The following is a 21,214-nucleotide window of genomic DNA, read 5'->3' on the forward strand; positions in this document are numbered from 1 at the left end:
TCCTTCTTTTTGGTTGTTAGGTAAAATCGCAAAACCGGGAGTTTTGTCTGCTCATAAAGTTCTCCAACAGTAATATGTTGGAGAATCTGTCATGTCAACCTCAAAATCTGTAATTCTTCCCAGTGAATTTCTTTGAGACGGAAAAAACAAACCCACTGCCTTCTCAATTAATTCATTTTTCTACAGTCCTTTGACACATCAATTTTTCTTGTTCCACCACCTTTCTTTGTCCGAACTTGAAAAAACTTCCCATCTCGAGAATTCATCCATCCTATCTCAACTTTTTGAACACTTTTTTGAGCATTTCTGATGCTAACATTTTCTGAGATCTGCTTTTGATTGTTGCCTTTGTTCCTTGAAATCTTGGCTCTCAATCGGTCAAAAAGTTTTGATTTTCAGCCAGCAGGATCATTTTCCCTTCGTCTGCAATATCCGAGAAGTCCCAGTCGGTCACCATAAGATGGGAGATACTCTTTAAGCTGCTCATCTGTCATGAGCAGAAGGACACTGGAGTCAATCTAGAAAAAATTTTTTAAAACAGTTATTTAACCTATAAAAATGGGGGGAAAAACCCAGTAAAAACAGTCACATGATAAAACTGATCTGTCTTCACTATGTCTCTATAATAGTGTTGTATGATAACTTCTAAATATACTGATTTCCTTAGCAATCTAGCTACCTTATCCTTTTGCAGTCGTTGTATGACTTCCTCTGAAACATCCCGTGATTTTAAGAAGTCATATATCTCATCCATCCTGTGACAATTACACACAATAACTAATGAATAATGTCTAATAAAATATAACATTGCAAAAGATTTATTATGAACATGATAGTAGGGTTGGATGATATCACTGAAAAACATTTCACGATACAAGCATTTCATTAGTTCATATTAATATTTTTTTAATTTTTAAAATATCTGAAATACTGCCAAACTGGTGATGTGACCTTTCCCATTTTATACACAGCTTTCACACCATAATGTTTTTTAAAAACATTTATGAGGCACAGTGGGGAGACATAAAACTGCTGCTCCGCAAGTTACTCCACAGCTTGTTGTTAGTTCACCAGAGTTAAATGATGCCATCAACCTAGCTGAGCTAGCCTTGAGAGGTTGAGTAGCATTGACTCTGCCTATATCCTCCAGAATGGTATGTGGTTCCGGATCAGAGTTCAGAGAATATTCTTTATATTGAATATTCTATCAGACTTACTATCTATTGATATTGATCACGTGTGTGTTGTGATACATATAACTGATTTATTGTCCAACCCTGCATGACAGATAGAAACTGTATTTCAAACTCAAGCTCCTGCTAAAAAAATCAAGATAATAGACAACCAAACAGCTGTGCAGATTTGCAATAATAAACCAATACAAAAAGAAACTACATAAAAGTAATAAAGAAAACTCTACCAGTGTTTCCACAACTAAATGGTAAATTGTATAGCTTAAGTCTGAAAGTTCTGTTTACATTTTTCCCCTAAAATATTTTAATGGTTGATCACTTCTCAAAATGAAATTCTCATCTTTATAAAACAGTGAAATACATGAACATAATCAGAATGATTTTAGTTTTGATCTTAATTACTTTCATTTAAACATACAATATTATGAATTGGATTTTCACAAGAGTTGCAACTTACCTCTGTTTAGGTTTAGGTTCAGGTCAAAGGAACGTCCTCTGTCTCTTTTGTAGGTATCCTGAAAGTTGAGTAAAGTTAAGGAGTTAAAATTTTCAACAGGGCCTGCTTGTTTTAGGGATTTTTTAAGTTCCTTGTTTTTCTATTTTTCTTATTTTTAATTGCTTTTAGAAATATTGTCAATCTAAAGCTGTAGATCTCCAGCATTAGCTTAAGTACATAAAACTGCTAAGAAAACAGTTTGAAAACTGATGCATATTGTACTTGCATATTTTACTCTTGTCTATAAATCGACAAAAACAATTTAATGGGAAAGATAGTGAATCACATTATGCATAACAAAACTTGCATAGAACAAGCTGTGGAGTGAGTTTTAACCTACTAACCTATTATGACTTTGAATCTCATAATTATGACTTTGAAAGTCGAAATTATGACTTTAAATCTCATAATTATGACTTTTAAAGTCGAAATTATGACTTTGAAAGTCGAAATTATGACTTTAAATCTCATAATTATGACTTTAAATCTCATAATTATGACTTTGGAAGTCGAAATTATGACTTTGAAAGTCATAATTATGACTTTGAAAGTCGAAATTATGACTTTGAATCTCATAATTATGAGATTGAAAGTCGAAATTATGACTTCCTGTTTAGCTTTTCTTTTTTTCATGGCGGAAATGGGCTTCCATAGAAACATGTTTTACACTAAGACAAAAAAACAAAGAATTGGTGTGGTTTTGGTTTTTAATTTTTATTTTAACAGATTGTGAAGTTGTGTAAAAAAAACTAAATAAATCTAGATGGTCACTCAACTGCCTGAGCTGAAGGAAATTAAGTTGGATAGAGGAAAACGGGATGGACGGATAAATGGGAGGAACCAGAACCCGTTCAGATGCAGTTTAGCCGTTCATCTGAGTCTGAAAGCAGCTTCTCATCAGTACGGTATAGTTAAATCCTGGTTTTCTCCTCTCAGATCTGCCCATCAGGAGAAGCTCACTGCGTCTCCTCTCTTCCAGACTCCATCGGCTCAGTGTGACGTAGTGACTCAACCTGAGCAGGCCGTCGTTGGGCTGCTTGATCTCAAATCTCCCACAGCAGCGGCGCTCCAGATGAGCGAGTTATAGCAACGTGACGCCGACCCGTTTGGCTCGTTACTGACGGTACCGGAGTCCGAGTGGGTCAAGCTGCTGCAGGACACATGAAACTCTCCCTCTGCTCAGACACAAATCAAAAGGAGAAAGAGACAGGCTGACAAATCACTCGGAGAAACCCTGACTTCTGTCTATAGCTCTAGTTCTAAGTGGGAACACTGTCTATATTTCTATCTCTAAGCAGGAACACTGTTTACTCTTCTAAGCAGTCTCTGGCTGCTCTTGGTCCGATCCCTCACCTAGAACCCGTTTGCCCCAGCGGACCCGACCCAACTAGAGGCATGATGCCTCTTACAGCTCCTAGGATCATTGGGACACTCAAACCCCTCCACCACGATAAGCTGGCAGCACACGGAGGGGGAAAAACAGCCAGAAACAGTTCCCTTCTCTGACCTGAACTGATCTGGGGAGATGCCAGAAGGTGGCGCTCTGGTGTTTCTAACTAAACAAAAAGTTTAGTTAGAAATTATAGTTTTTGTTTTCTCCATTATTTTTCTCTCTGTAGAAGTTACACCTGGTCTGGGGCTCTGATTGGCTGTGGTTTCTTCCTGGAGGAGGTCATTGGCTGACGTGGAAAGTTCATGAACATGGAAAGTTCTCCTGATGAGCCAACCTGTTGCGTCTCTGCTCCAGTCGGTCATGGCAGATGGCTGCTGGTACTGAGCCCAGTTCTGGTTCTGCTGGAGGTTTCTTCCTGGTAGAGGGGAGTTCTTCTTCTCCACGGTCACTACATGCATTCCCTGTAAGAGCAATTGCTGTAAAGTCAACGACTCTACACAAGTGATTTGCTGTCGCCCCTGCTGGTCAGGAGGAGTAAATGCTGTAAGTAATGACTCCATACAATCTGCTGGGTTTCCTTTGGTGCAAAATTGTTAAACAAATGTAATAATCCTAATGCATTGATAACTTGGATAAATAGTAATCTATGACTGAATTGAAACAACTTTTTGTAAAATGCCTTGAGAACAACATTCTTGTGAACCAACGTTATAAGTTTTGAAAGTTTTTGGTATCTACTTTTGGAGTTTTTAACATTTTGGTGTCTACTTTTTTTTAATATTTTGGTGTCTACTTTTGGAGTTTTTAACATTTTGGTATCTACTTTTGGAGTTTTAAACATTTTGGTATCTACTTTTGGGGTTTTTAACATTTTGGTGTCTACTTTGGAGTTTTAAACATTTTGGTATCTACTTTTGGAGTTTTTAACATGTTGGTATCGACTTTTGGAGTTTTTAACATTTTGGTATCTACTTTTGGGGTTCTAAACCTTTTTGTATTGGTTGTTGGGTTTTTTTTTTTTTATATTATTGGTTGAGCTCAGTTTGAAAGGTACATTTTATACATCGCCAATTCACAACAAATGTCATCTCAATGCACTTTGAAATCATTTTAGTTCAATCATAAGTTTTCCAATTGCTATTAGTTAACAGTACAATAAGGTCAGTTGATGAAAGTTTAAAAAGTTTGTACCAAACGACTCCCTGCAGATTGTATGGAGTCATAACTTACAGCATTCACTCCTCATGACCAACAGGGGGCGACAGCAAATCACTTGTGTTGAGTCGTTGACTTTACAGCAGTCCCTCATCCAGAACATAAATGTAGTGATAGTTGTCGTGAACACTGGTATAAGAGGGGAGATCTGTCCAGGTACACGCATAAAACGGAATAAAGGCCTGAGAAATAACAGCAAAACTTGTATATTGATTTAATGATGACTAAGAGAAACAAGTATGAAATATAACACATGTAAAGTAAGAGTGTCTGTAACGTATAATCAAAAATATGTTCTGTATTTTCAATCAGTTAAGATGTTAGAACGCATTATGGACATTTAGGGTTGTACTTTTGAGATAACAGTAACAACTAGATTGTTGTATAATGATCGCTAATTATTAAGGAATAGGAATGATGAGTGAGGAAGTTATACTGAAGTAATAAGTTGATAAAATAACACATTGATTATGTTTTGTGATGAATTACAAAAAATAATGAAGAAAGACTTAAAGATTGTGAGAAATAGAATAAACTATGTTGCAATTAGTACACTGAACTGGGCGGGGTGCTGGGAAACAGATGTCCAGTAGAAAAGGGAAGTACCGAAGGAAGTTGCTGCAATGAGTCATGAGGGCGGTGATGCTTGGGGAAAGATGGGACTTTCCACAGCCAGTGGGACGGTTAGAAAGTCATGTAGACCCGTCCACAGACAACCATGGGTTGAGAGGGTATAAAAACCAGTGGAAAGGGAGAGAAGAGGTTCTTAGTCCACGGCGCAGAAGAGGAAGCAGGCTGACAACCAGCAGAGGACCACACCCCGGGACCAAGGAAAGCTCAAGACTTCACGCCGCCAAGAAGGGACAAGTTCCATCAGCCCCAACCCTGGTTCCCGATCCGACCAACTCCTCTGCCTCCACCCAACGTTCTCAACGTTTTGGCAGCCAACTTGGAGAAGGGATAGAGGTCATTTACTGACAAGGATTCTGCTCGTTAGAAGAAAAACGAACAGCTCTGCTCTGCTTCTCTTTTGAAAGAGGATTTTGCTCAGGCGGGGCAAAGACATCGACCAAGGATAGCTGAAGAGCTCAGCTGCCGAGATCAAGTGCCATCGGGTGTGAGTTGATCTGCCTTCCCCCACCCAAAGCCTCGCTCAGTAAACTAAGTGACCCAGGTTAGGGATAGGAATGAAGATAGAATGGGATTGGTTCTTAAATGATTTTATTATGTTCTTACAAATTTCATAATCTTTGGAAATTGAACCTGCTTGTCATATGCCCCTGCTAAAGCTTACTTAATAAAGTTATATTCTGAAATATTAATGAGAATTGTGGACAGTGAATTTAATTGTGTCATTTTTAGTCATTCTTGGTACTCCTGATTGTGGTAAAATTAGCATACATGATTCTAGAGATGTGGTGGCTTCGTATTATCCTCTGGTGAGTGTTAAAATAATGACCCTGGGACTTAATCCGAGTCACTAAACCCAATCTAGCCGTTAACAAGTGCATTATTTTAGGAAAGGACTACCGTTAACAGGAGTGGTTGTAGGGTTATGCAGCTGTGAGGGCTACTCAGCTGACTGTTCCTCAACTGAAAAGGGTCATAAATTCTGGATCGAAGGTAGTCAGAACAAGACGAGTCCTTTCCGCTCCCAGTTTAACTAGATAATCCTCCATAAACTATCATTAGGGTAAGACTCAAGTTTTGGGGATTTTCCGGACCTGTTAGACAGAGAACTGGGCAGTAGCAAGTCCAGAGGAGGAATGAGACGTGGGCGGGGCTGACTACTGCAGAATAACAAACATGGCGTCCCTGGGTGGGCCCCATCTCGATGAGTAGGAGGGCCCTACTTTTACCAAGTCAGTAAAAACGGACGTGAGGATCCGAATAGCTCACTTGGGGAACTGACTCTTAGGGAATAGAGTTAGTAGCAACTGATAAGGCCATCAGTCGCAACCCTTGCAGTAACTGTACAGTGTTCAGGTGAGGGAGAGCTTCTACCGAGGATAAACAATCATGTCCAGAAGGGAAGCCAGTAGCCAACATATCCTAGACCCATCCCTGCTCGATAGCTTAAGAGAGGCTTTGGGGGATAGGCGACTCGGAGACAAAGACAATCACGAGTGGGGAAAAGGACGAAGAATCAGGGCTCCAGCCAGCGTCAAGTATGAGGCAGGAGACCAGCGTCACCAAACTGGAGGCGGAGCATGGACTCTTCGCACACAGTCCATGCTACAACAACTTCCAGTAATGCTAATACTGTTTGGCGACGGACTGGACTCCTGGACATCGATAAACCAGCGGAAGCTCTACCAGGGCCACTTCACCGATGACTCAAAGATGGCGCAGAACATAATGGAAACTACAATAAAATATCGAAAGATCTACTACTGCACCCAGCTCAAGGACGGTCACCGGCTGGGGATCGTCGAGTGCCCGGTGAAGGTTACTAAGAAGACAGAAGTCAAAGAGTGGTTGGAGTGGTTCGCCAGCCTCCTGGAGAAATGGCCCGACGGCCAGGTACGGATCGTCTACAGCCCTTCTGAAAAATATGACAGCATATTGAAAACAGCGTCGTCAGCTGCCGGCATAGACGGGATCCTGGTGAACCCCCATGCCCGAGGGACATCCCGTTACACCGAGTGTGCTGAAGTCTTGCAGAGACTGGAGTCGTACAAGAAAAACAAAGAAAAAAACCAAGCATCGGACCTCGAGGGATCGGTTGGCGGAAGCTCCATCTCAGCCAGTCAGCCGGGGTCCGTCGCCCCAGTGGAGGCAAGACCGGATAGACCTGACCGGGGATGATGATGAGGAGGCCCGAAACAAACCCCCTGAGCCGTTAAGTCAGGGAGTCGGAGGCGGAGCGTTGGCCTATGGTCTTGATGAGGAGCAGTGGAAGGCGGCAGTGGAAGAGTGGTCCCCTCGACGTGACTTAAAGGCGAGTTCCAGCCACCGGCCCACAGCACGCAGAGAAGGGCACCAGCTCCTCCACAGCAGTCATCGGGGAGCAGCTCAGACGATGAGGGAAACGACACAGATGTGGAGAGAAGGGGGACTTACAGTCCCAAGAAAAGAATTCAGAAATCAAACACCCGGAGAATGCCCCGAGAACTGCCTTCGGGGATCATCAGTGTCAGGCTACAGTCCGGGCTCAAAGTGCATCGACTCATCGGAGAACCATGGGACATCGATGGGGATGGTTTGGTCGCATTCACCGACAGAAGATATAAAATCCACAACTGAAAGTTCAGGTCAGACCTTAAATTCCAGGTTGGGGGGGGTTATCAGCGAGACCTGCACCTACTGAAAACCTCGGGCAGTGCCGCAACTGAGGGAGACGTGGTCATGGTGAACGGCTATAACCTGACCTATGGTGCAGTGATCTTAGTTCCGATTGACCCCCGCCTGCACCAACTCCAGACCGAGCAAGGTGTGTGGATGGCAGCTGAAATAGAGAAACAGTACCGCGCCGAACGCTTACCTCCAGAAACCAACAATTACCCCCTGGGTGTTAAGTTAAAACAGCGATTGATGTATTTGAGTGCATTACCATCTCCACCCAACTGGCACATGCCTCACAGAAAATCAAGCGCACCATCTCTCTCATTCAGGCCTTCAGGAGCTTATAAAGTAACGGGCACACCTGTGTTCAGTATGTACCCTTCAAACAAAGAACTCAGCTTCAAGCTCCTGCAGAGACACCACTGGTATGAGTTGTATATTAAATCATTGAACTTGCTTTCAGAAAATTAATCGAACGTGTTGAGGAAAGTTTGTTTGTTCATCAACTTAAAAAAGTAGATTGGAATTGTAATTAATTTTGTCATTTGTTTGTAGGTTTTCAACCTGCTTGGTGACTCTGTCTACTGTGACCACTTAATATAAAATCATGGTGTCCTGTATGTGATCTAAAGACAAAAGAGAAGAGAAATAAAAAACATGTCACTGAGATGAGTTGTTCCGGCGTCTCTTTGATGGGAGCAAGCCTTTCAAGTTTGGGCAGAAGCTGAGGAGGCTTGGGCAGACCAGAAAACTTGACACTGGGGACCCAAGGGAGTGACCCCCCAGGCAACAATCCGACTGCTACCGCCAAAGGCACAAGGCCGGCAAAAGTGAGGTTGAGAGCGTCGTCAGTCGGGCCGGAGAGCCGGGCTGCAGAGTACGTCAAGAAGCTCACGATTGAATCGGAGAACAAGGAACAGAGAAACCATGATGTGGACAGACTGAAGAAGGAACCACAGGCCGATGTGGGAAATGGATCCATGAGACCAGCCAAGATTCAGCCGCTGAACGCCCCCTGGGGTGAACCCCTTCGACAGCCACAGTACAGCAATGTCAGCGACTCGGAAGAAGAGCAGGAACAACAGGGGGACAGAGACCGTGCAGAAGACGGAGAAGAAAGCGATCATGGAGCGCCTTCTCTGACCAAAGCGCCCCCTGACTGACTACAAACCACTTTGAACAGGCCAGCATCGGGGAAAGAAAAAGGAAGCAGAGCAACTGGAGCAGAGAGACGACAGAGCAGAGACACAACAGGTCGACTGATCAGGAGACTTTCCATGTTCATGAACTTTCCACGTCAGCCAATGCCCTCCTCCAGGAAGAAACCACAGCCAATCAGAATGCCAGACCAGGTGTAAAATCTATGGAGAGAAAAAAACGGAGAAAACAAAAACAGTTCAAATACTAAGAGACAGAAAATGACAGCAGCATAATACAGACAGATCACAATTAACCAGTCTAAGAAAAACGCATACAATTGTCGGCCAATGAGGGGCGACGAAGGGCAAAATCTGAGACAAAAACGAGATGATCCAGGAGGATTCCTGAAGAACAGGAGAGTTGCAGGACAGTTGAAATATTAACATTTCTGAAGCTACTATTTAATAACTGTTTTCTACACATTTTAAAATGACAGTTTAAAGTATTCGGTTTGAACTGGAAGCTGATTTGTTCTCTCAAGGAATATATTTATTTTTATAATTATTTGAATTTCCCTCAAATGAACAAACCAGAAGCAGATTTATATTATTTCAGTTCAAACATCAATTCCTTCTGCCCTCAAGTTTTAAAAATCACTTATGTAACAAACTAGTATGTGAACAGAACAGTGTTATATCTTTTATAATTTAGTCTTAATTTCTGTAGTTTATCTATTAGTGATTCAGGATTTATACATTTTATTAAGCAATAGTTTGCCAGCTTGGATCTTTCTAGTCAGCAAGATATCAAACAAGCTAGCATGGAAGTGAAAATTGACAGGACTTCTCTGGATCGCTCTTGTTTTTGAATTAAATTGATTTGCAGTCTTTATATCCGAGTATTTTTAAAGTACTTTTATAAAAGCAAATGTTGATATTAAAGCCCAGAACCTCCCACGTAATGTATTACTAAATGATTATGTTAGCTGTGATGCTAGCGGGCATTGGTATTGTCTGAAACAGCAATGTGACGTAAAGCTGGTTTCATTTGCCCCGTTGTTTTACAACTTTGTCATTAATATTAACTATTTAAAAAACTGAATTACATGTAAAATGTCTCATTAATTTGATCAATAAAACATCAAACCAGCCATAAAACCAACTACACTGTAAAACACTTAAATGTGGTTTAACTTGAAAATTAAAGTCAATTTACTGTTTATTTTACTTCAAATTCTTGTTTCAAACTTGGATCAAGATCTAAATTAGCAGTTTTTAAAATTAACCTAAGCAGTTATTATAGTTACTCATGGCCAAAAGTTGTACTTCAGTTAGAGTGAAACATTTAAACAAAAGTAAAAAGTTTCAATCCAAATTATTCAAGAAAGAGTAAAAATCTATTTGGTAAAAAAAGAGACTCAAGTCCTGATCAGAAGATCATTAATATTTAAAAATTACATCATCAGACAGAACAAAATATAAACTTATGAGAGGTATTTTAATGACTAAAATGACAATTATCCATAAGTGTAACATAAAATACAAAATAAGACAAAAGAAAACTAAATATTCAGTTTGGAGCTAAATAGATTTAGTCAGCAAAATAATTATTAGTTTGTAAAATAAACACATTTTGGGATCATTTTTGCTCACATGTTCAATAAAATACAAATTTTTAAACATCAGTTCCTGAAAAACAGAAATAATTACCAAGAGATGAACAAAAAAACAAGACCTCTCACTCTGAGTGATTTTAGAATCAGAGCTGAACTCAGACTAAAGAGTCAGATGAGAAAGATTAACGCTGCCCTGCTGCTTCCAGCAGCCTGGAGATGAATCTGAATCTGATCAGAGATGAAGAAGATGATCAGATCATCTCCAGATGATCAGATCATCTCCAGTTTCCTCTTTAAAACTCACAGTTTCAATCTGATCAATAAGTTTTTATCTGGACTTTGTTCTTCATGCTGAGATCATCAGAGCTGCTGCTTCATCACTGAGATCCATCGGTACGATCTTTAATGTTTTACAGTGTAAGTATGGAACCATCTTGTGAGTGAAGGTGTGTGTGAAGGTGTGTATGTGTGTGTTAGTCCAGATCAGAGAAGGACAGTTTTCCTCTGTCCCAGTCCAGATTCACTCTGATCCTCTGGAGATTCTTCTGGACTGAGAGACGAGTGGAAGGAGCTGGAGGAGAAATGCTGAGTATTGACCTGAAAGAACAATATACAACATACAGACTTTATGCTTCCTTCCTCTGAACAGACTCTTCTAACACACCAGTATCCAGTCTTCACTGTCTCCAACATCAACATCCCAGCTGTGGTTCCCTGAGTTAAAACCCTCAGAACTCAGAACAGAACCACAGTAAAATCAAATCTCTCTGGATTATCAGGAAGCTGCTGTTCCCTCCTCCCCCATTGGTCAGATCTTCAGACAGATGGAGTTCTGGACCAGCCGTGTTTGGGTCCAGAACCAGAGGAGTGTAGGTCACCATGGTCTCCATGTTGCTCCAGATGTTGAAGGCCAGGTTGCCCAGATGTTTGGCCTGGTCTATCAGAGCTCCTGAGGGCAGCTGTGGATCCTCCAGCAGGGGGCAGCGCTGGACTCTTTCCACTGCAGCCTTGTAGTTGTGCAGGAATGAGACGTCTGCAGCTCTCAGCTCCTCCTCTGTGGCTCTGACTGTGTCTGAAAGAGCTGCTATCTCTCTGCTCAGAGCCTCCATCTTCTCCTTCATCATCCCTCTCTTCTGCTCCTCTTCCTCCCTCAGTGCAGCCAGCCTGGCCTCCTCTTCCTCTGCTAGAAACTGATGAAGCTGCTTAAACTGCTCCCTAATCTGCCTCTCTGTGTGTCGGGCCTGGACCTTCAGGTGTTCTGCTGTCTGATCAAACTCCTCCTGAACTTTCTTCCTGAGCTCCAGCTTCTTCTTTAAAGGCTCCAGAGTTTCCTGAAGCTTCTTCTTGTGTTGCTGAGCAGCTTCATCGATGGGTCTGAATCTGTGGTTGGTGTGTTTTTCTGAATCTCTGCAGACGACACAAACTGGCTGCTGATGGTCCAGACAGAAGAGTTTGAGTTTCTCAGAGTGCAGAGAGCAGAGATCCTCTGAAGCTTTTTGGTTTCTCTGCTGTAAGAAAGACTCACACAGATTCTTCAGAGCCAGATAGTAAGGGAGATCTTTAGAAGATCTCCTTTACAAACTGGACACTCTTCCGGTTTCTCTCTCCAGTATTTCTGCAGACATCCTTACAGAAGCTGTGGCTACATGACAGAAGAACCGGATCCTTAAATATTTCCAGACAGACCGGACAGCAGAGATCATCGTCTGATCTGGAAGCCATTTTGTCTCAGAGTGAAGCTGAAACCACAGCAGACAGAAAGTCAAACCAGGAAGTCAGTTTCTCTCCTGTAGAAACGTTCTGAACTTACTTTGATTTGCTTGTTTTTCCTCCTGCAGCAGTCTGTGTTTCAGCGTCTAGTTGCTCAGTTCTCTCTCTGTTCTCCTTGTTCACTGTTAGTTTGATTTCAGTCGGAGACGAAAGAAGGTGTCAGAGTTCATCCTCAGGGTGTTTACTCCTCAGTGAGTTTCTCTCTGAACTCCTGTTTTTCCAGGTTCCTTTGAATCAGTCAGAGTGGAGATGTGGCGCCCTCTAGAGGATTTAATCTTAATCGCAGTTTTATTAAAACACTACAGCTGTTCTGATTCATGACTTTGTTCCTGCTTAAGTGAAAAAATTTTTCCTCTCATAAAACTCTTCCAGGGCTCCACATCTATGAAACTCAAATGAACACATTTCATGTTCAGTTCCTTCTGTTGCTGTTTTCTGTCAGTTTCAGACTCTGGAGGTGAAAATGATGTTTGGTGAGAGGAAAGTTTGTCCTGTTTCACAACAACTGGATCAGAATGAGAAATGTTTTGATTTAAATTTAATCAATGCCCTGAAATTTTCCAATCTGAACTGGAAACAGAAATACTCCAGTTTTCAGCTGGAGTATTTTAAAGTTCACATTTACTAAATAAAACCAGAGAAGAAGAAATACAATTTTATTAATTGCTTTTAACTGTAAAACTGTAAAATGTCTAATTAAGTTTGACCAATAAATCATAAAACCAACCAATACTAGTTGATTAAAACATCAACCGTTTAATCTTTAAAATTACCCACATTTAAACTTATGATGAAGTTTTGGTTTATTAGATCAAACTGAAAATAATTCATTTTAAAATAAACTACAAAATAACAAAATCAGGTAAAAGAAAGTTTTCCAAATCAGTTTTTAGGCAGAGATATGAAACTGATGAAATTAACAAACTGTACATTTTTGGTTAAAAAGCTCATCGTTCAGTGAAGTTACTGAGTAGGTAAAGTATCCAGAAACTTTACTCAAGTAAAAGAAGCAAAACTTCATCACAAAATGACTAGTAGACGTAAAAGCAGAATGGAAATGTTCACTCTTTTGAATTTATTTACAGCAATTCATCATTTCTACAACCAACGTATCAGAACTGATTTATGGTTTCACTGGATAAAGAAACTGTTGGAATATTAGGAGGTTAAGTTTGTCCTGGTTACCTGCCTTTGTTTTCCCAAGATGGCGCCCATCACTCCGGTTCAGACTTATCGTTAACTGTTGGTAATCTTAATGATGTCATTAGGAAACATGATAAAAACATATTTGAATGCATCATCTATGATAGATTTAACAAAAAAACACTGATGTCTAACAGAGAGAGTTAGCGGTGCAGAAACCAAGATGATGCGTGAAAATAAGTTTTATTCTTTACTCTGCACTTATTAACCTCCAAAACACTGACCACTGCTCTCTATTGCCCTCTGCAGGTTGAATTCATAACAGAATATACTGAGGAAAACAACGTGGCACTTTACCTTAGTGCTGGTTCAGCTAAAGTATTGTTTTTTAAGTTATCAACAAAATGTCACCTTCTAATGAAGCCATCAAAAGTTAAGCAATAAATTAAAACCTAATAATACTTGATTAATTATTGACAATTATTAAAGAATTTCTGTATTTTATTTAAAAATAATCTACGGAGCTCCATAGGGGACACAACTAATTCTTCTCATGAATTCCTTTACAATAAATTTCAAATACACCCAGAATATACAGTCAGCTGCACAATGTAAACCTTAATGAATCAGATTACAGTAAATAATAAGTGTCCAGACCTTTTTTTTCCATTTTAGGGTAATTTGAACCGTAAACCTTCAGCAACTTCCTGATCCAATGAATCGGACTCAGGTTGCTAAATGTCTGCTGGCTTTGTTAACAACCACAGGAGAAACTGCATCACATAAAGGAGCCGTTAGCAGGTCAGCCCTCCGTTCACGCCTCCATCATCATGAGGAGGATCCAGAGTCGGAACCTGAAACGTCCGTTGATTAAAATGTCCAGAATCTGAGGACAAACCTGGAAACAGAAACATCTCAGCCAAGTAGACATGAGACACAGAGACAGAACCACATTTCTCCAACAACAACGTGATAAAGTTAAGAAACGTTAAAAATTAAAGACTAAGAGAAGCATCAGAGTTCATTTATAAAATCCTGAAGAATTTCACAAAAAGCTGTAAAACATGAGGTAAGAAGGACATCAGAGAAACGGGTTAAAGTCACTTCAGGAGGACGAAGTTCCTCCAGATGATTACAAACTGGTTCAGCTCATTCACTTTTTTACATGACAGAAAACTTTTACCAAACGCCTCACAGTAGTTTATTCCCACCTCCACTAGAATAAAACGTAATAAGATCAGATTTATGCTGCAGGTTCAGGTGAAGGACCGGTTTGGGCTCAACGGACAGACCAGCAGAACACGCAGCTGCTGGTCTCCTCCAAGCGTTCAGTGGATGCTAGGCTACGCCGCTAACGCTAACTGCTTCCGTCAGTCGCTGGCAGCCATCTTGCTAAAAATAAGACTCTATTAAAAATAATCCTGAGTTAAACGACATTGTGAGTCACGCGGGTGACCTCTGACCCCCGGTAGCGGCGGTCGTCTCTCGGTGAGTGTTTCGAGTCATTAGTTCGGAGCGAAGCCGCCGGAGGGATTCCTCCGTCACTTCCTGTCTGGCTCATCCGCAGAAAAAATCCTCCTGCTGCAGCTTCGCTCCGCTCGGCCGTCCGATCAGACGTCCGATCAGACAACCTCCGGCCGCCGCCGCCTCTCCTAGGCCTGCCATGCGCCGTCGCGTGCCGCCGGATGCTCTGGCCGCTTGAGATGAGGTTGGCGTAGCCGGGCGTGTGCGAGATCTGACAAAATCAGGACTTTTTCTGGAACCAGACAACAATCACCATATTTTGGTCTCAGTTACAAACTCAGAGGAAACTAGTAGGAGGAGGAAAGGTGAGGATGATGACGGATGAAGAAGATCACACTGTTCACAAAGTTTATAATAATGCAATGGTTTATTTTAATGGTCCAAATTCCATCAAATCTAAACAATTATATTATAAAAACAGTCAAAGATCCTAAAGGGGAATTATGGAGCAGCAGCTCAATGAGTGAAGAGGAGATTAAAGTTTAAAACGTCTCTCTGGCTGATTGGATCTTAGAGAAAACAAACATTTTCTAGAGTTCAGGGTTTTCTATTCATTTCAACCTGAAAACTGATAAAAGTTAATATTTAAAAAGATCAAAATGTCTAAAAACAAGAGGCTGCAGCTGTCCTGGATGAACTGAATGTTTAGATGTTTGAATGGCTGAAATCATCCAGAGGATGAAGGAAGTGGTTAAAGGTCAAAAACTTCCAGAACCAACTTGAAGAAAGAAGAAGAAACAGGAGGATAATAGTGCTGTGGCAGCATTCACACAATGAAACATCTGGACTCACCGAGCCTTCTGCAGTTCTCACAGCTGGAGCCAGTCTCAGTCGTCCACCATCTGATGTCTTGTACTTCTCCAGGTCCAACTCATCCAGAACCTCTGACATCTGCAGCATGAAGGCCAGAGCTGAACAGTCAGTCACTGAGAGCTCCTTCCCTGAATCCAGCAGCCGTTGGATCTCCTGATCTAGAGATGTTTCTTTGTATTCTCCCAGGAACGTCTTGATCACCTCTGACCTCCTGCTGGTGAAGCAGTGGAGCATGTAGATGGCAGCCAGAAACTCCCGGATGCTCAGATGAACAAAGGAGTAGACGGAGATGTTGCGCGTTCCTCTTTCCTTTTAAACATCTGAGTGAAAACTCCTGAGAACAACGCAGCATCTTTGATGTTGATGCCGCACCGTTGAGGTCTTTGTCATAGAAGATCAAATTTCCCTCCAGCAGCTGATCTAAAGCCAGACTACCTAGAGACTCAATCAGCTTCTTGTTCTCTAGAGCTTCTCAGCTCCTTCTTTATACTTTCCTCCTTGATTGTGAACAGAAGCAGCAGGAACACTATATACATCTCAGTCAGGGTCTTGGGCAGCTCTCCTCCCTCTCTGGTCTTCATCATTTCCTCCAGAACTTTAGCAGTGATCCAGCAGAAAACTGGGATGTAGCACATGATGTGGAGACTTTTGATTCTGGATGTGGGAGATGACCCTGCTGGCCTTCTCCTCTTCATCTCTGAATCTCTTCCTGATGTACTCCTCCTTCTGGGGGTCAGTGAACCCTCTGACCTCTATGGCCCTGTCAATGGATTTATCTGGATCAAACTGGCTGCTGCAGGTCATGTGGTTATCCAGAGGAGAGCAGAGGGAAACAGTTTTCCTGTGATGAGGTTTGTCAGCAGAACATCCAGTGAGGTGACTTTGAAGGGTTAGTCAGGACTGGATTCTTCTTGAAGTCCAGAGGAAATCGACTTTCATCCAGACCATCAAGATGAACAGAACCTGAAACTTTTAAAGCTGCGGATTTCTGTGTCTTAATTTGATCAAAGAAGTGATGAATCAGTTCCACCAAGCTGAAAGTTTCTTCTCTCAAGTTATTCAGCTCTCTGAAAGTGAATGGAAATATGAAGTCGATGTTCTGGTTGGTTCTGCCTTCAGCCCAGTCCAGAGTGAACTTCTGTGTTAACAGTGTTTTTCCAATGCCAGCTACTCCCATGGTCAGCACTGTTCTGATCCGTTGCTTACTACCAGGGTTGGGTTAAAGAAGTCTTCCAGGTTATTTTGTTCCTTGATTACTGGATGCTGTTTCAATCTGTCTGACCTCATGTTCCTGGTTGACCCCTGCAGTTCCTCCTTCTAAGATGTAGAGCTCTGTGTAAATATCATTCAGAGAGGTTTTCTCTCCACGTATTGCAATGCCTTCACAGATAGATTGGAACGTGTCCAGAAGAGACTCTTTGAGGTCATGTTGACATCGATCATCAAAATCTGAACAAAGAGATAAAAACACAAGATGAAACACTTGAAAAATTAAGACTCAATTGATTGAATTTTAATTTGATTGTTTCTATATCAGGATGTTTAAAGAAAGAACTCATTCAAATTATAGACCATGAGGAAGATTTCATTCAGAAGAAACATGAAACATTCAAATCATAAAACATTCAAGTCATGGAGATTTATGGTGCCGCTTTGCTTGTTAATAAATTGACTGGACTACAAACATCATGCTGAACATTCAATGTGTTTTCACACTAAGAGTCACCTCCTGCCAATCTACAGGAAAACTTTTCTATAGTTTCTGACCTACAGCCCAGCAGGTGGAGTGCAACCATGATGCTCCATTTATTTTGTTATAATTAGTCACTGTTGGATGAGTTCACTTCCACGCAGTCATGATTGGTGAAGGGACTAACCTAAATCAGAGGAGTCAGAGGACAAACTCAGCTGGTTGGACAGGGTAGGATCTATGTTGAGAAGACGTTTGATCATCAATCTACTGGCCCTCTGTCCTTTCATCCTCACTGCATCGATGGTGTCCTGGGCCTTGTGTGCTCTGGTTTGGTTCTTTTGAAGAATTTCTTCTTTCTCTGAACATTTAAAGATGCCATCTGCCTCAAGGCCATCAAGGAGCTGATTCAGGATTTCCTCAGAAACTCTTTTCACAAACTCAATGCGAACCTTGAAAAGTATTTTCTCTGCAGGCAGAAATCAGAAACATAATTAATTCAAACTGATGTCTGAGAGAAAAACGTGATGATCAACTATTCATGCTGCTCCATCCAAAGATTCAGAGTCTGTTGATCAGCTCCTAAGGTCTAAACCTGTTGTTGTGTTCTGCCTCATATCTGAGTGACGACCACCGATTTTGTCTACATGAGACCAAATGAAGCTTCTGGTTCATCACTTTCTTTCCTCAATGCAGGAAGAACAATAAAAGAAACACCTTCTCAATACGGAGCTGCACTATTTTAGGAAAAAAGGAAATTATGATATTATTGGTGAATATTGTGATGAAAATATTGACTGATTAACATTTTCATCACTTTTCTTTCTTCATCTCCATCTCTAAACTTAAGCATATCTGACACCAAGTGATGGAATAAAAGATACAGAATGTCTGAGATACATTATTAATAAATGATGTGATTACTGGGTAAGTTAATCAGTGTATATAGTAAATATTCCTGAAGTATCAGAGCTGCTGGCCTGTTCTTCAATTTGGTTCCTTTTAGTTTCACCAGAGCTTCACTGAACAGGAAGCATGAAAACAATAAAGACACTGAGGCTGAGCTTCATCACATGGCAGCAACACAGGCTGTGATTGGTCAGTTTGTTCCTTTAAGATTCTTCATTTCTGCTTCTGATCACTTACCGAAATCCTCTTCCTGTTTCTCTGCATCTTTTACCTGGAAAACATGAAGATTTGTTATGTTTCAGACTTTATTTCATGAATAGTTTATTTTATGCAGTTGGAATGGGAACTATAAATACCCTAAAAGTACTTATTTAAAACACATGAGCACAGACCCCTGAAGAAAAACATAATTATGTAATCATGAAAGCTACAATATCAGAGCAAACTATTAAAAAACATCTGTGGTATAAAAATACATTTATCACATCTTTCTTTACAAGAAATGACGTTCCTGACTGTTCGTCTGATTTCCTTCAGGTTGAGATGTAAACATCTTCACCTCTTGCTTTTTGCCATCTGACTGTAATGTGTGGCTCCTGCCACCAGGTGGCAGCATCAGCTGCAGAAAGCTCCTCTAGTTTTCTGCTATTCTGGCTTGAAAAGCCCAACTTCGGTTCCCATTTGGCTAAACAACAACTTAACACATTTGCTACAGTTTTACTTGGAAACTAAAATACTCACTGCAGCCATTTGGGTCAAAGGTCAAAATCCTGCCACCATCCCAAAGGGGAAAAGCTGCAGTGACTCTCAAGCTGAAGAGACTCTCAGTTCATTTATATTACATAAACACAGACATTTAGCACTGAACCAAAATAAAGATAACAACAAGTAGATTTATTTACTTCACAAGGAACTTTGATTTGTTTGATTAAAACAAGTTCAGACTAAAGGAGAAAATGAAGGCTGGAAATATCAGTGAAAGATTTCAGTGATTAAAATATAAAACATGTAAACAGAGTTACTATTAAGAGTAAACTATTACTGTAATTGAACCAATAATTACGCAAATATTTGCTAAATTATTTTAAAAACTCAGAAATGGAGCGACGGTCGGAGTGGAGGAAAGTTTTCTTGGTATTAAAGAAACTTAAACATCTGAGCTTTCACAACCAAATCTCAGAGTTTTAGTTAACTTTTTATTTGTAAGGTCAAAATGTCAAAAATATAAAGAAATAAAAAATAAAACAAAACATTTGATCCAAAATGGCCGACTTCCTGCTGGGTGTGTAAATCGGGTCCAATAGTTTTTACCGGTTTTGATGTTTTAACTCTGTTCAGGTCTAAATAACAGCTGTGGATGATTTTAAATAATCTAGGGGCGCTGTGTTGTTATGTCACCATAATCACTGATTATTGATCAATAATTGATTGAAATGTGGTCAGCTGTCCTCTGTCACCACAGACTGATTCAATCTACTGATAAAAGCCCAGATAAATCCTCTCTGATCAATAAATTATTGACTTCATATTGAAATATTTCCCTCCACCAACCAGAACCCAGATATCTCAGCCGGACCACAAACACTCAGAACCTACTGGTACCAGTTTGACTCCACTATGAAACTGGGAGCAAACTCAGCTGGTTGTCTGGGTTACAGATGAAAACTCAAGAGAAAATCAGAGATCCTGGTTGAAATCAGGTGCTGCAGCTCTGAACCAGAACCAGAACCAGGCCCAGTTCTGGTTCTGTCCAGCAGCTCAAAGAGAGAAAACCCAGTCAGGACTGGAAACCAGTAGAAAGTGGAGTTAAAACTCACCTTAGATTCTCCTTCTGTTCACACAAACTGAGTCGGAGCGAACTGGAGAACTGTACCCGATTCTCCAGAACCTGAACCGGACCCACCTCAGGCTCCGCCCCCTCTGACAGCAGAGGTGTGTTCACCTGTTGAAATGACAGGAATCCTGTCTGATCATTGATACCAGGAAATAAATGTTTAAAAACAATAAATTCACATTTTGGTTTAAATGTTCTTTATGTTTTAAATATATTTAGTATTTTGAATCAATATTTTATTAAATTAATGGAGATTTTCAATTTTATCTATTAAGAACATTAACAACCAACAAGTTTCTGCTCAGAAACACAAGAGCAATAAAACTAATAATAGTTTCTGCTTATTCTGATCTGAGCCAACGAGCCAAGAACCTTGAAATGTTGAATTTTCTCCACATGTTGACACGACTCTGATATGTTCATATTATCAGATACAGATTTTATTAATTTATTTAATCTTGATATGAAGGAAACTTTCCATGCTGATTCTCATGTGAACCTCTTTCATTCCTGAACATAATGTTATTTAAGCTTTGAGCTCTTTTAGCCTGGAGGGGTCACGTTGCACCAAGTTCTAACGTGCAGTAGGCATTTACTGGAAGATGTTTATGAGTTTGTGTCTCTGATGTGCAGGAATGTTTCCTCATTCTTCAGTTTGGGTCGAGGTTCATCTGTCACACAGTCGGCCTCACATTTAACTCTACAATATTTAAATTTAACGTAGAAATGCCTTTGTTTGCTGCATTTTCTAACATACTGCTTCTGATAGTAGAAAAATTAAGGGTAAAAAATTAAAATGAAGAATTTCATCTAAAAATGAAATATTACTGTGTAAAAGTTTTAAAGCCGTCAGTTTGTTTAGTTTTCTTTCCCTGCAGATTCAATCTTGGTGTAAAACGTATTTTGACTGTGATCACCTTTACAGGAACATTATTATCTCCTCTGCATGTCCACTGGATTTATTGAGATATAAATAAATTATCTGGGCAGAAGAAAAAGACCCAGAAAGGAGGAAATACTTTTTATCATCCAGTAACTTCTGGACCAGTAACTAGCTAACTGCTAACGCAGCCTTCTGCCCCCTAGTGGACTCCATGTGTAAATACAACCATAGTGAAGCTAGAGCTGATATGGGAATAGTACTTCCTTTAGATTCTTTCAAAGTAAAACACAAGGAATCAAATTCTCCTGTAA

At 40.5% G+C, this 21,214-nt stretch overlaps 2 long non-coding RNA genes across 2 annotated transcripts; both read right to left on the minus strand.

The window, feature by feature from the left end:
• Positions 1–423: 423 nt before the first annotated feature.
• LOC145553972 (uncharacterized) lies at positions 424–1,923 on the minus strand. Its single transcript, XR_014090034.1, has 3 exons — positions 1,651–1,923; positions 680–755; positions 424–518 (listed from the first exon to the last, which is right to left on the minus strand). It is a non-coding gene; the product is annotated as an uncharacterized LOC145553972 (long non-coding RNA).
• A 14,910-nt stretch (positions 1,924–16,833) lies between these two features.
• On the minus strand, positions 16,834–18,448 carry LOC145554340 (uncharacterized). Its single transcript, XR_014090331.1, has 3 exons — positions 18,424–18,448; positions 17,465–17,746; positions 16,834–17,036 (listed from the first exon to the last, which is right to left on the minus strand). It is a non-coding gene; the product is annotated as an uncharacterized LOC145554340 (long non-coding RNA).
• Between the last annotated feature and the right edge of the window lie 2,766 nt (positions 18,449–21,214).

This window comes from Poecilia reticulata, chromosome 12, assembly GCF_904066995.2.
Source record: "Poecilia reticulata chromosome 12, P_reticulata-male-v2, whole genome shotgun sequence".
Lineage (NCBI taxonomy): Eukaryota > Metazoa > Chordata > Actinopteri > Cyprinodontiformes > Poeciliidae > Poecilia > Poecilia reticulata.